Source organism: Patella vulgata, chromosome 2, assembly GCF_932274485.2.
Source record: "Patella vulgata chromosome 2, xgPatVulg1.2, whole genome shotgun sequence".
Lineage (NCBI taxonomy): Eukaryota > Metazoa > Mollusca > Gastropoda > Patellidae > Patella > Patella vulgata.
The window spans coordinates 35,329,707-35,336,905 of NC_065880.2; the positions used below are offsets into that span (position 1 = coordinate 35,329,707).

The following is a 7,199-nucleotide window of genomic DNA, read 5'->3' on the forward strand; positions in this document are numbered from 1 at the left end:
AGATAAAAATACAGCCCGTATAATCTATCAGCTAACGGCAGTTTAAATCCTTAAAAATAAAAGTTGTCAACACAGGTTCTGTCCCCATTTTATAATTATAGAACAATACGTTTACAGTAATACTTTTATAACGCTTTTAACCCAAGAAATCCTTGTCTTAATTTAATAAATTATAGTATAAAATGTGTAAACGTATATTTAGGAAATCTTAATTTAATATGTCATTCTATTTCAAATAATAAAATACTACTTAAAGCAGATATTTAATATATATATAATTTAATATATTATCCTATTTTAAAAACCAAAATGATGTGTAAAGCAGATATTAAATATATTTTATTATGCAATACTAACAATGTATATTGTATGCTATATTTTCGATAATACAAATCATCATTTTAAAAATAAGTTAACCCCTATTGAATTAAAAGAGCAATAGATGCCAAGACAGTCTAAGGTTTTCTAATACGATTAAGGTTCACAATCGACATATTATAGAATATATTTAAACAAACAATCCATTGTTAGTTAAATGTCTGAATGCTCCAGATCATCAATATTGGAAAAATCACTGGCGGATATTGAATTTAGAGAATTAGCACCCTTCTTAGCTTTTGTAGATTCTTCATATTGTTGTAAAACTAAATCTAAAGCTGAACTACGATTGGCATCTTTAAAACTATATGTGTTTTCTTCATATAGTGTGATAGCAATTTCTTGTTCTTCCGGCTTTGAAGAGTCAGCGGCCTTCTTGTCACCAACTTCGTTATCATCAATAGAATTCCGACTAACGATAATAACAAAAAAGAAACAAATTCATCGAATTAGTTCTTGAAATGAGAGACTTCGACAGGATGAAACCCATGAATTGCAGATCCTCACCTCACGACCCTTCCCTGCCCAATAAATCTAATACACTATAAAAACTTTAAATGTAAATTTTGGGAAACACCCGATAAAAATGATCAATTAGTTAGGAAAGTCTCGGATTGAAACAAATTCGAATCTTCTTGTTAGTTTGTTATTTACAGCAGTTTCCTATGGTTTGAACGACATTTCTAATTGAAACCTGGGCCCTGTTTCACAAAACCTTAAACTAAAATCATTAAAATCGATTTTAACGAAAATCAAACTGAAATTTTAAATTTTATGCGTTTCACGAAGATCGATTGTAACTTAAAATGCAATTTTAATAGATTTTAGTTAAAATTGCTTGCGCTCGCGCAGGCACAATTCCGGCGAGGGCACTTCTTCGGAACTGAAAACACGCTTCGGAACTGAAAACTGTTACCAGGTTGAACTAACCGTTACAATACCAATGAGGGGGGTTTCATACGTTGTAACAATGTCTGCACATGGTCAGACAGTCGTAGAGAGATGAAATAAATAAGTTAATTGCGTGTTATTCGTTTTGAAATGAATTAGTTGGTTGGCCTTGAACTTGCATGTCACTTTCGTGACCTTGGCATATGATTTACCCGCAGGCTTCAATAGAAATAATGTGTATCGGTATTTTGGATAACAGAAACTATTGAGAAATTGTCACAAACGTGATATTTCTGACCCAAACGATTAATCTAGACTAAACTATTGTCGATTTTTAAAAATATTTAATAACTTTTAAACTAATACACGAAATGACAGTCCCATGGACCCTTTCAATAATAATTTGAAAATGCCAAAGTGCCGCACTCCTTATTGGATAATGCCTATCTATCTTACTAAATTAAAATGATTTTTTCCCAACATAAAATACCCATGGCTCCTATATAAATCACCATAACCCCAAAACCATAAATACTTTGCATATGGCGTATCTCATATTATAGGACTGACGGAGTTTCGTTTCCCAGGTTGTACGTGACAGGGAGTAGGGTCGCCTGTCCAACCTCGTGGGTTTTCTCCGGGTCGTAGAGAGATGAAATAAATAAGTTAATTGCGTGTTATTCGTTTTGAAATGAATTAGTTGTTGGCCTTGAACTTGCATGTCACTTTCGTGACCTTGGCATATGATTTACCCGCAGGCTTCAATAGAAATAATGTGTATCGGTATTTTGGATAACAGAAACTATTGAGAAATTGTCACAAACGTGATATTTCTGATTCAAACGATTAATCTAGACTAAACTATTGTCGATTTTTAAAAATATTTAATAACTTTTAAACTAATACACGAAATGACAGTCCCATGGACCCTTTCAATAATAATTTGAAAATGCCAAAGTGCCGCACTCCTTATTGGATAATGCCTATCTATCTTACTAAATTAAAATGATTTTTTCCCAACATAAAATACCCTTGGCTCCTATAAAAATCACCATAACCCCAAAACCATAAATACTTTGCATATGGCGTATCTCATATTATAGGACTGACGGGGTTTCGTTTCCCAGGTTGTACGTGACAGGGAGTAGGGTCGCCTGTTCAACCTCGTGGGTTTTCTCCGGGTCCTCCGGTTTCCTCCCACTACTAAAGATCCCTACGCGCAAGCGAATTATTGAAGTAAAATTGAACCATGTGTTAGTCCCAAAATGACCTAGTTTGTGTCTAGTGGACGTTAACCCCCCCCTCTCTCTCTCTCTCCCTCTCTCTCTCTCTCTCTCTCATTTTAAACAATTGTAGGCCTACAAAGATATTGTTTTTAGACATTAGATATAAAGTGGGTTTAGAATTTTTTAATGCTTTTTTGGGGGTCTATCTATTATTTGAAAATAGTATAATTTATACTTGAATCATGGTAATATATAAAATAGTTACAAAGAGTTTTGTTTACTGGGGTTTTGAGGGTTTTTTTGTTCTTGGGGTTTTAATTTGGGGCGTCATCTAATTGCCTATATTGCCTTATAATAAAATAAACGGGTGGGCCGCAGCTATATTTCCCATGCAATGAAAAGAAATTGAATGAAAATTATTTTTATGAATGATAGCATGTTTAAATTATATAACCTGGGCCATTGGCAATATTATCATTATTCCAAATATATCTATATGTCGCAATAGATCCCACAACGTAGCTCTAATCAATGCTTGTTAATGTCGTGATTTTAAGTTAGGAGAGGGTGACAGCTGTCCTAAGTTAAAATTGATTTTAGTTAAAATTGTCCCTAAAATAGTTTTGTGAAACGCCACTATTTTAAGTTAAGATACAATTTTAACTTACAATATTATTTTAGTGGATTTTATCTAAAATGCTTAAAATCGTTTTGTGAAACGCATCCATCTTAAGTTAGGATGGAATTTTAGTTTAAGACGATTTTTGTGAAACAGGTCCCTGTTTATTAAAACACTGAATAGCTGAATCCGCATCTATGTATTTTATTCCTCAGACAATGGTGATCCAAGGCCAAAATTATATGATTTTAGCTGAGTGCAAGGAATATCTGTGTAAGAAATAGTATTTTAGTATTTTCCTTATTTTCTCCTATTCTTCTGCTAAAAGAATTGTGGTCACGTGCTTACAATTGACTGCTTATTATTTTAAGAAAAGATCTTACTTATTTAAGAGCTCATATTTTCACACTGTTTTTAAAGGGTAATTATTTAAATGAATGCAGCATTTGACGATATTACTGCAAAATAGAATTTACCGCCTCATTGATCTTTGAATTTGAGATTTAATTTATTTTGTTGGGTGGCAATCTTACTGCAATCCAAGTTTTTCGTCCCTATATTAAACCGATGTTGAGATATATAACAGTGGGCGACCAACTTAATTTGAAGAAAAACAAACCTACTACTGGTTGTTCCGGCAAGAAAATCGATCTACAGAGCTTGACCCTCCACTAATCGAAATAACTGATCGATCAGCCCAACTAAATCTTTATTTTAGAGACACGCTGTTAAGCTGCTGTGATAATATATAAAAAAAAACTTGAAAAAACAACACTACCTCATTGAGTCTTCTGTTAGATCAATATTCAGTTCTTTCATATAAACAGGGTTGGATCTATAAAATGTAAAACATATGTATTTCATGGTTTTCTATGAATGATTTATGGGTTGCTATAAATATATTGTTTTTGTCACGCAAAGAAAGTTTCGACACAACATTTAGACGCATGGCCATAATTACTGCTCGCATTTAATCAAGTGTCAAACATCTTTCAAATCCTCACAATTTATTATTATCAAATGCATATGGCTTTTAAACGCAGATATCAATCTATAAATTGTCAAAGTAATTAAACATGAATTATGCAAGAGGTAAATCTGCCTATTGCAGGTCTTTCTTTAGGTCCGAAATGTTATTATAAACTATTAACTAGACATTTATTAATATGAAAAGGCCATAATCAACTCTCGGTGGTATCTTAGATGTCCGATTTTCATTTGATTTGAAACCGACCTGTTGTTCAACGCCCATTGATGATTAACCAAAAAAAAAATGGATAATCGAGACTTTATTATCGTGACAACGGTAACAATGACAATCGAGGCTACAGTAATTTTAAAATAAGGCTTTCTCGGCTTAGAGTGAAGCAATTTTCAGCATACCCCCTTTACATTACCTAGATTTTAACTATTATAGTGAGAACTGCCACCTCTTTATCTAATCTTCCATAATTAAGCAATTTCAGTAAAGGCCATTATAGACAATACTCACGCAGAAGCATAGTATTTATTGGTTCCTGGAGGAATGAGATCTGGAACTGCATCTTTGGATGAGCCTAAAATAATTCAAGTATGATATTTGACTCTCATATCTATGCATGTATGAAATATATATTATAGTACATATTCCAGAGTTGACAGTGTCAAAGATGAAATAGTTTCTGTACGAATATTTATCAGTAGCGGGGTATAAGTTGGATCGTTTATCTTTTACCTTTTGGTCATTATGTTGAATATATGTATAGAGCAGTGTATCAATTGTCCATAATGATACAGGATTGTTCATTGCATTGGAGATCAAGTCTTTAATGTGGCAATAAACTATATAACGGACGTAAAAACGTTTAAAATAAATGTGTATTCATGGTATGAAATATGATCCCAGTGATCATTAAGAATTTAAATGCAACTGTACTAATATAAATTTTTTTATTTTACTGTAAACATGAAGTCCAAAGGAATCGAATTAATTTTTTAATCGTAAAAATCCATTTTAATACATAAATAATAATACAGTTGGATTCGAAATTAGAAACATAAAAAAAAAATGAAAATGAATCGATTATAATTTAGTCATGTTTGGCTTGAACCACTTTTAAAACATGATAAAAAAAATGTTTCATTTAAAGTTGAAATTTCATATTTTTACGTTATATTTTTAAAATTTATTAAAATAAAGCCTTAAAATAGATGGTATCTATAAACAGTCCTACCTTGTTAAAGAATAATCCTATTAATCCTATAATTCACTATTGCCAGTTGAGAAATTGGCAAAAATATCATTTTCCTCTTCAAATTCAAAAGTTTGAAGTTAGCTACTCCATGGTGGAGAATAGAAAACAAGGGAGCGGTAATTAGGAGGTAATTGTGTTATTATTTCCGGTGTAAATGAGTTTTAAGTGTGAGAATGACGCCTATGATCGTATAATAGTGAGTTGACAACCTATCGAGCTAAAGACATAGAAATAATTATGTTTTGACTTTCTTAGAAAATATGAAATTGTAACTTTAAATAACTCTTGAATTAATTTTTAAAAAAAAACCTGACTTTTGCTATTTTGGCCCATTGGCGTCAAGTCATTATCAGTAATTTGCCTGTCCAGAAAAAATGCACTCGTCCTGGGGGTGTTACATATAGAACAGGAAAAGTCAAAGTGTCGCTGTAAAAGAGAAATGTATACAGACGCCCCCCCCCCACCCCATCCCCCGAGTCAGGACTATTAATTAGAATTTTGTTACATAATCTTACCAAAAGTTTTAGTACTAGCTGCACGAAGTCGTCTTCGATATCTAGAAATAAAATTTATGCACATTGTGAGATTAAAATACTTGCAGATCTTTATATGCGTAAGTGTAAAAATATATTACCCCTTTGTGCATTAAAGGAGCCAAGGCTTTTACTCAATATCACTATATTATTGCATACACGACTTATTGGTCAATTTAAATCAACAATTTAAATCGCGTATCTCGCCGAACATAACCGATTAGAAATTACAGTAAAAACAGAAACGATTGGATGTAAATCGGTTTATATACATTCATATTACATTATTATATGCGTTGCGAACCATTTGTGTCCATTTCTAGGTGCCAAAGAATAACGATTTAGCTCTTTTAAATATTAACAACACTGATATTTGTGTTTTTGGTAAATAATACATGTCAGTGCAGAATGATACGCGTTCTCAATAATATAAAAAAAAGAAATTACCTTGTAAGACAGAATATTATTATCAGACAGCAAAGCTGGTAATAGCGGTAAACATGAAACAAGGTAAACAAACGTTTGCATATTTCTTTAATTTCCCTTACCCTTTACTTCATTTTAGTGTTTTTTATAATTTTGATCAATTCAGATATATTTCCTTAATGGACCTATTGTTTTACTTTATTTTATTGTTGATATAATTTGGATACAATTCAGATATCTTTTATATTGGAAATATAAAGTTTTATTTTTCATTTAGCTCAAACGGTATTCTCTATACCGATGTCATATTTGAGTAGTGCATTTGAACGTTTCATTCTTAATATAAATGTTTAGGCCTTGATTATCTACACAAACTCAAACTCAATATTACACGGCGTACAATCAGTTTAGAAACGAAATAAATCAATCAATGAATCAGTGAATGATCTTTCAATGAATGAATCTATGAATGAATCAGTGAACGATCAATGAATCAATGAATATATGAATAATTAATGAATTATCAATGAATCGATGAATGGTCAATGAATCAATGAATGATCAATGAATCAATGAATGATCAATGAATCAATGAATGATCAATGAATCAATGAATGATCAATGAATAATCAATGAATCAATGAATGATCAATGAATATTCAAATGAATGAATGCAAGAATGAATAAAATGAGCCTAACGTTAGACTTGTATACCATTGTAAATTTTATTCCATGGTACCTAACGTTGCAATGCAACCCCTACTCTTCTTCTGCTTACAATCAATCAATGTCGACCTTTAATAAAACCTTCAGCTTTGCCGACGTTAACGAAATTGAAAGACTTTGTTCTCACTACTGAAGAGCACAGCCCGCATCCGATCTACAGTAGAGA

At 31.9% G+C, this 7,199-nt stretch overlaps 1 long non-coding RNA gene across 1 annotated transcript; it reads right to left on the reverse strand.

Moving 5' to 3' along the window:
• Positions 1–556: 556 nt before the first annotated feature.
• LOC130010620 (uncharacterized) lies at positions 557–4,675 on the reverse strand. The gene is made up of 3 exons (XR_008785905.1): positions 4,607–4,675; positions 3,893–3,949; positions 557–790 (listed from the first exon to the last, which is right to left on the reverse strand). It is a non-coding gene; the product is annotated as an uncharacterized LOC130010620 (long non-coding RNA).
• Positions 4,676–7,199: the final 2,524 nt, after the last annotated feature.